The sequence below is a fragment of the Diachasma alloeum genome, unplaced genomic scaffold, assembly GCF_001412515.2.
Source record: "Diachasma alloeum isolate Michigan unplaced genomic scaffold, Dall2.0 Dall_scaffold_00300, whole genome shotgun sequence".
NCBI classification, from domain to species: Eukaryota; Metazoa; Arthropoda; class Insecta; order Hymenoptera; family Braconidae; genus Diachasma; species Diachasma alloeum.
In genome coordinates this window covers 1,354,832-1,363,759 of record NW_021680439.1, presented here as the reverse complement: position 1 = coordinate 1,363,759, position 8,928 = coordinate 1,354,832, and positions in this window count along the sequence as shown.

Below are 8,928 nucleotides of genomic sequence, written 5' to 3'. Positions count from 1 at the left end.
AAATTACGATAATATGTTGCAAAATGTGATTTAGATGATGTCGATTATAAATGAATTTAACGAAAATGATCAGAGAATTCAAATGTAACACTTTACGACACATTTAATAATCATTGTTGGATTCGAGCGTCTGAACAATTCCGGAAAAATAAAAATATTAAAATTATATTGACCTTCAGCTTTATCTCGTGCCTCACAAATTGACAGGGGGAATTAATCCCAGGTATCCAGCTAAGACACGGGATTTCCTGAAATCCAGTTAGTTGGCCTAAATCCCTTGGCCGAGGGCCTAAGATACGAGGTCCTGGAATAAGGTAAAGGTGCCAGCAGGTTGGGTTCAAAGAGTTAAGAGACTCTTCGGTAGCCAAAAGTACCTCTTGATTGATGATTTCAAAGTGCCTTTGTAGACGTCTCGCCTCCGCCCCCCTCCCCCTGCACTGTCACCTCGACCCTCTTTGGTTCATACGACGGTCGTCTTGGACGTACTTCTGCAATATTTCAAAGCCACTATTGTTTTCCTGTGCCGCTTGGGCCTTAGGACGACGTAAGCATTTGTTTCACAGTCTCCACCTTCAGCCGCATGCTCCTCTTTAGTGTGCAGTCACACAATTTGCGTAAAGACGTAGTCAGTCGTAAATTACCGGAACGAGTGAAATTTACGAAACTCGACGTTGAGGAAGGAAAGGGTTGAGAGAGTTAACTCCAAGGGGGGCTATTTTCCTGGGATTTAGGTGGGCAGTTCAGTTGACTACCCCTTTAGCCAGTAGATGCTGCTGAATCCTGGAATATTTTCACAAGTCGTGGGCACAGAGTTCAATGCAATTGTTTTGGTAAATCCGTTATTTATTGGGTGCTTCCCATATGACAAGGTGACGTACAATTGAGAGGATGGACTGGATGAAGGGGATTTGGGAATTCAATTTCAATTTTTGCACTGTTGAAAATTTTTGTCTCAATTTTCCGCCTCAAATCCCGCAAAATTTTATCATGTTCAATTTCCATTGAAAGTAGAACAGGGTGCGCGCTTCGCACGCGTATTGTTTTCCATGGGTGCCAGAATAGTAAAACCCTACCGTTTCTCACTTTCATTGATTTTTATCTGAATAATCTGAATAATAATGCAAGAGAAATGAGTGGTTTCACAATGGTAATTTAATTGTTGAATAATTTATTCAGAATCGCCATAATCCTCTTCATCTTCTTTGTTTCTCTTTTGCTTCTTGCGTTATTTTTTATTTTTAGGGATGTAGTATGTACTATATACAAATAAACTATCCTATATATATTTATTTTACAGAAATATATTAATTATTTCACAATACAGAACTGAGAACTGTATTACACTTTTTTTATTGTTAAAAAAATTACAGTATAAAACATATATATATAGTATATATACATGGAGAGAAGAGCCATGGGAAAGAGTTCCATGTCAAATTTACGACTTGTATGTATTTCTAAAATTTAGCAAGCATTACTATGCTATGGTAATGATTCCTATGGGGTACGGTATTACATACTATGGGCCATGGTAAGACTCTCGATGGGAACGTAGCCTATGAACATAGGAGAAATTACTATATTGAATGGTGCCCTCTACCATGTTACAGGGTAGAGTGTACTATTAATTATGGTAAAGGGACCCATAGTCGTTTGGTAAAGTTTACCATAGTTTATAGGAGAGATTACCATGCACTATGGTAACATGACCTATATTATATGGTAAAACGTGAAAAAGTCATAAAATGTCACGAATATAAAAGATAATGATCACTAAACTATATCATGATAATGATGAGTATAATGAGATAGAAATTTCAAGTGGGATATATATTTATATTTAACGTATTTGGTTTCGACGCTGTTTCAATAATTACAAAGTATTTTCTTATAATGTTCGATTCTTTCCTATTCATAATCATCAATATACCTAGATTAATCATATCGAATATCGTAAGGATCATATTTAACAATAACATATTTACATCAGTATTTTAATATCAGAATATACATATCTACACAATAGTGGGATTTTTTGCCCCAAATTTTACCTAATCTTGGGGGAATTTTTTGCATTACAGTGCTATAAAAATTATTAAAAAAATCAAATGTGAGTAATTAAGCTCAACAACTTTGCGTGAGAATTTAGACCCAACGTTTCGGAACGTATTGCTTTGCATTCCCGGAGGTAGCTATATACGATAGGATACAAAATTTCATTTGTCGAAATGTCAATGTCGACCACCTCTTATCATTTATATCAATTTCATAGGATTGGAAATGTCTTTCAAAGGAGTATTCTTGTAATTGTTCAGTGACAAGAATAACTTGATTATTTGGCTCTAGGATTACGATCAAATGTAATTGAGGACCAGCCTCGGTCGGCATCATCAATATTACGTTTTTCCTGATATCATGTCCCAAATAATTGAGAGAGCTTACTATTGTAATATCTCCCGATCGATTGGACGGGAGGCCTGGCTGAAAATGACGATAATTTGGATCTAATTCTAATCTAATTCGCTCTTGTTAAGAGCTGGACCAGGGAGAAAAGGTGGTGGTAAAGACTTGTCGATGAGTAACCGATAATTCAATTTTAATTGTGCCTTGATGGCTATTTTTAGTATTTTCTACGATATCGAGAAAAGGAGAGATTACCATGTATAAATAGTACTGATTACCATCCACATGGTAATCTCTCCTTTTCTCGATATCGTAGAAAATACTAAAAATAGCCATCAAGGCACAATTAAAATTGAATTATCGGTTACACATCGACAAGTCTTTACCACCACCTTTTCTCCNCGTAATCAGTACTATTTATACATGGTAATCTCTCCTATAATATTGGTTGCCGTTGCTATATTGTATAGTAATGCCTACCATGTTCCAATGGTGTTGATTATTATACAACATAGTACGCTTTACTGTTGAACATAGTAAAAATTACTATTGGGATTGACTTAGAGACCCTTTTACCATAATTTATGGTAACCTCTACGATATAAAAGTAACCCCTACCATTCACTTTTCTCCGTGTAGTATGTATTATATTCGATATATAGTATATATATCAAATAATATATACATATATACTATTGTATACATATTTTTATCACCGAACTATACTTTTTTTTATTACAGTAAAAAATGCATTTCTCTTTTTGTACAATTACTGTAAACGAATATTACAGTACATAAAAAAATATCTGTAGACATTATATTACATTACTATAGGGGCTTCAAAAATCGTTATACTGGATTTTTTTAAAGTGATGATGATAATTGTTATTGAAAAATCAAATATTCCATTGATTATCCCTTCGAATTATCAGAAAATCAATAAAATACTCGATTTGCAGTTCAATTATTCCCTGAAAATTCGGAAAAATCAGAAAACTTCAGGGAAAAACTGAAAATTCATGTCATTTTGTTTCTGAATTTTCATGTTCTATAGAAAATTCAACTAAGTTGTGAAATTTCCGTCTCGTTCTCACTGAAAAGTCCTGAATTCCAGATTTTGCGAGGATGCTATAAATTTAATTAGTTTCGTTTGTTCTACATAATCCGAGATACACTTTCGGACCATAAAACAGCTTACATTATTAAAATTCATAGAATAGAGTTTTTGAGAATTTGTTAAATAAAAATCTCCACAATAAATTACGTGAAATGTTTATAAAGTTTGCAATATTTCGATAATAGACCTTTTCATTCTGGAAATCTAGGGGAAATATTTATTCTGTTCATCGAGAAATCTTCAGACAAATGATCAAAAATTCGGATAAATATTGACATTCAAGATAATATCCATTTGAGCACTCAAAAATTATGATTGATATATAAATTCCGTAAAAGTGTCCGAAATTCCTAGACGCATTAACATGGGAAAAAACTGTCTGAAAATCTAGTGACTTTCAGGATGAAAAGGTTTATTGGAGGGCTTCCCTCCGTACCATTTTCAGTTATGAGAAAATTTGATAACGATTTCTTTTATCAATCCGTTTTCTTCTCTAAATTTTTATATTCATTAAAATTGAAATAGAATGCAAAAAAGTTATAATTGTTTACAACTCCAAGAAAATGTTACCTATTGATTTGCTTTCAATCCTTCCATTTATGCGATGAACTCGTTTCCTCTTCATTATTTCAATTCTGTGGTTGAAATTCACATGGGAAAATCACAAGATAAATTGACGACTCGAAAAAGTCCCTTTTTCCCCAATTCCTAGATGTCTTATTATGTCGTCCATGCCCATAATAATCACACCAAATTTGCTCTGCGACGTGCACCAGAGCCTCCGCTAAAAGGGACGACATCTCCCGTTATTTTTCCTCCTTTATCCTCCCTTTTTTCACATAGAAAATTCCCGTGGTGTCTTATTCAAACGATTTTTCGGCACCCGGGTATTGAAGGATCCCCGGGCCCCCTTTTCCCATGTATACAAATTTTTGCTCTTTTGGCCACATAACCCACATTTGAATGGTGCACAATCCAACCCGTTATAACACCGGGTTTTTACGATTTCTGACCGTGTTATGCGTGTGACAGAGAGTGGCGCGTTGAGACGGGAAAATTCAGCCACGCGTATTTCCATACTCCCACCTGCCTGTAGATTCCTATGTCCACATGAAAGGGTCAGACATAACGGGAAGAAATGTTCTACGGTGGATTTGCAATTTCACTCCTTTGGATGTAGATGGGAGTTGGATGTGTCAATTCCCGCAGGACTCATTCAAAAAAACTTCGACGAATATTACAGAGAAATTTCCGAATTCTATTTGAAGAGGAAAATATACGGAAAATTAAATCGATGGGATGCAATAAATATTTTTTTCAATAACTGTTATGTCAAGTAAAAGTTATGCGATGAAGGTTGTTAAACAATCAGGAAATGATGGTGAGTTTTACGAAGAAATGAATCGTAAAAATAATACTGAGAGCAATTAGTGTCTGTTGTATTAAGGTTATCCAATTACCATTCACATTAACCACACTATAGATTTGGTGTTTTCCAGTTATTTAATATTCCCACATATCAATTTTTGCTTTTCATATACATAAACCTCCCTAAAAAATGTATAATATGGACTGTGACGTTTGAGTTAGATCATCCACCGCATTAATCCTGGGTGATCTAACATGTGACTAGTCCCTGGGACCAGTCACAAATAGATCTAAGCTTTTCTTTCCTAGGGCCGTCGTACCCTATGTTGACCGGCGAACTGTCGCGTGGGATTCACTCAAGTTGGGAATGATAAGGGAATTGGAAGGTATTGTACCGAAGATAAATACACGATTAACTGGTAAAAGGATGGTATATTTAACTCAACTACTAACTACGGTACACGACAGTGTTATTGATGGGTTCGGTAAACGCGTTATTAAGAGATCGGACTTAGACTTATGAGCTTGGAGATCCGCTCCACTCCGCTCCCGATCGTACTCTGCCCTTGCAGAGTCTTTGTAAAATGCTCAAGACCTAAAATTGCAGAGCAAGCAGCCTCACGGTCCCGAAACACTAAGACAATTAAGTGTCATCATTGATACATAACTAAAACAGTCAAACAGCTTCATTACCGAGAAGCTGGACTCAGATGGCACCGTGAGTATGCTGAGCTCTGCTCCTGCACGATGAGAAAGAAATCATATTTCTTTTCTCATCGTCCCACATTATAAATTTAATGTAACGTATTATTCATAATATGTCACATTGTATTCAACAAATAACCGACGTATTAATGACAATACGTCACAGGACTAATTCCATATATTTTTCACATTTATAAACGAATATATAAAAATATATATAAACCATATATTTTTTGTTTCTTTAAATTGGGCCAATTTTAAGATTTTTTTTTTAATATAAATTTTTCCGTGTGGTAATAATCACCCCGCTTATGAGAAATCGTTTGATACCAACCAGAGTTGTAATCGGAGCCCTTCAATTTTTTCAGTTTGCGTAATTCGCACAATTTATTTCGATAAAAATTAATAAATAATGGAGATTATATACACTTTAAGAAACTCGAGAGATTATTTATTGATGAAATTATTGTGTCACTCTGAATTGAAATCACATGCAATCAATTCTGAAATCCCGTAAAATCAGGTGAAATCGAATGAAATCAGTAAAATCACGTGATCAATAAAACAATTTTTTTCCCAAATTAAAAATAATTTTTTTTGTGAGAAGACCCGGTAAACCGCAATTCTAACCTCGCTTCGCTCGGTTTGATCGCGGTTTACGGGCCTTCTGACGAAAAATTGCATTCATCACACCGTCCAAAAGTATTTTCTGACGAATGTGATTATAGGCCTCGCCTTCGGCTCGGCCTACAAAGCCACATTCGTCAGAAAATACGTTGTGGACCTTGTGATGAAAATAACTATTTCCGTACTTCCCCACTCGAGGATACTTACCGGCTCTGTCAATGCAAGGGAGCGCCGGTCTAATCAGAAGCTCTCATCCCTTCCCACTGGGTACGATGAAAATTAAAATATATGAATATATATGAACCTATAATTATAAATTCGCATTTCTTTTTCAGATTTTTAAAATGTTTTCTAACGGTTCAATATCGAGATTTAAATTCAGACCTGCAAAGTTTAAATATTAAAATCATTGTAAAATGTTCGAAAACATAGGGTCAAAGGGGATTCAGTAAAAATTTTAACTAAACAAATTTTCTCTCTCTGAATATACGTGCAAATCTGCGAGATCATAAATAATCTCAAAGTCAACAACCCTACTAGAATTTACGTACGGCTTGCCGGATTTAACCTCCACCGAATTCGGCGCGAGTTTCGGTTTTTGTTAGGCATGCCGGATAAGGTCTGCCTCATCAAGGCCTTATGAGAACCAGACACGACATACCCCATCTGACATGCCTAACAACATACGAGGCTTGCGCCGAATTCGGTGCAGGTTAGGTTCAGTATGTAGTGCGTAAATAAGCATTTTCATCACGCTGTGACGAAAAGTGAACTTTTCGGCACGCTCCGCGTGCCTAAAAGTCCAATTTCCGCCACATTGTGATGAAAAATATTGTTCGTAACTCGTGAAAAAACACTTTTTTGCACTCGTTACGAAATATACTATTTCAGCACGCTGAGCGAAAAAGTAACTTTCTAGGCACGCTTCGCGTGACTAAAACGTTCCTTTTCCACACATTGTGATGAAAAATATCGTTCGATACTCGTATGGGAAAAGTGTTTTTTGGCTCGTGGGAGGTTTATAGCACGAGCCGAAAGCGAGTGATATAATCCCATATAAAAACACTTTTCCCACTCGCCTTCGGCTCGTGCTATAAACCTCCCACGAGCCAAAAGACTCTTTTCCGCACTCGTAACGAAATATACTATTATGAAAGGTGCAAATAAATATAGATCATATAGGCAAAGCGGCGTCCCCGTAATAACAATAACGCGATAGTCTAGTGGTTATGGCTTAGGATTAGTAACCGTAGATTACCCGGTTCGATCTCCACCATCGGAAAAAATACGAAGGTTTTTTCAACGGTAATTACGGTAGAGATTCATTAGGAGAGGCCATCTATCGTGGAAAAATTGCATTATCTTTTGTTTTGAATTAGTTATCACTAATAATTATTATTGATTCCGGCAGACAGGTCATCAGGTTTGAATACGTCAGCTTGATCAAATCCGGAACTGTTAGGCCTGATCAAGTCTTGACTAAAAACCGCGTTACATGACTGATCAGACTTGCTCCAGTCATCAGATCATTTTCTGATCAATCGTCAGGTCTGACCTGATCCAGTCCTGACTTGGACCTGACCAAAATTTCCACTCGGGCATTGTACCACGATATTCAACACTGAATAAGAATTCGCAGAAACCCCATTATTTGTCATGGATTGAATTTCTGGGAATATCCCAATTGTAAAGGAAAATAGACTTCTTGATTTTTTTCTGATTTTTATAATGGTATAAAATGGCGAAAAAAGTTTAGACTACAAAAAATTTTTATTGTAAAATTCATTCTTTAAAATTCAAATTTGGGCGCTGATGTGTGAAAGGATGAGCAGGAATAGGGGAATTTGTACCAGCAATAGCAAACATATTGATGTAGTGAATGAACGTTCGCTTCATGAAACAATGACAACGGCACTGATAATTATTTAATTTCACCTATTCATCGATATTTCGTATTTGCGCTATTCATTCGTAATTTGTCTTCATTTGTGAGCTATATTGTTTGCAATACATACATATCGGCAGCTTAGTAACAGATGGATATATCTACCCCGATAAATAGTTAATTTGGTAGACATATCTACCAAAATGAAGGCAATCTGGGGATGCGTTTATACATTAATCCGTCTGGAATAAGGAAATAAGACTAAATAATTTTGTAACAGATTTCGGGAGTTACGCTTGCTTGTTTTACATGTGAGTCACAACAACATATTTTCCATTTTCGTACATGTTCAACTTTTTTGATCATTGAAAAGTTTAAAATTCATTTGAAACAGAAGAACGAAAGTGGCACTTACGCTTGTCTGATCGAAAAATGTTAAAGATACGTGCGTCTGTTCCAACAAAAATTGAAAATTATTATTTGAATGATTATTTCAATACCGAGCATAAAGAGCACATTTTTTGGAGATGCATCACTGTAATTCTGGAAATGACCGTTTTTTGTAGTTACATAACTTTGTTACTAATCTGTCGATGTACATTATCACGTCCCACGTACGAAATGCCAGTGTTGGAGAAACGGGCCAAGCCTGGCACAAGCCTGGGCTTGCCAAGCCTGGGCGCCCAGGCTTGGACCGAGGTTCGGCCATCCCTGGGGACCAGGGCTTGAGTCTCGGGAGAAGGGCAGNCCACTTGCCATGACGCGGCCATAGATACTGGAGTCTGCAGTCATGGAACACTTTGTATCTCCATGCAATCTCCAT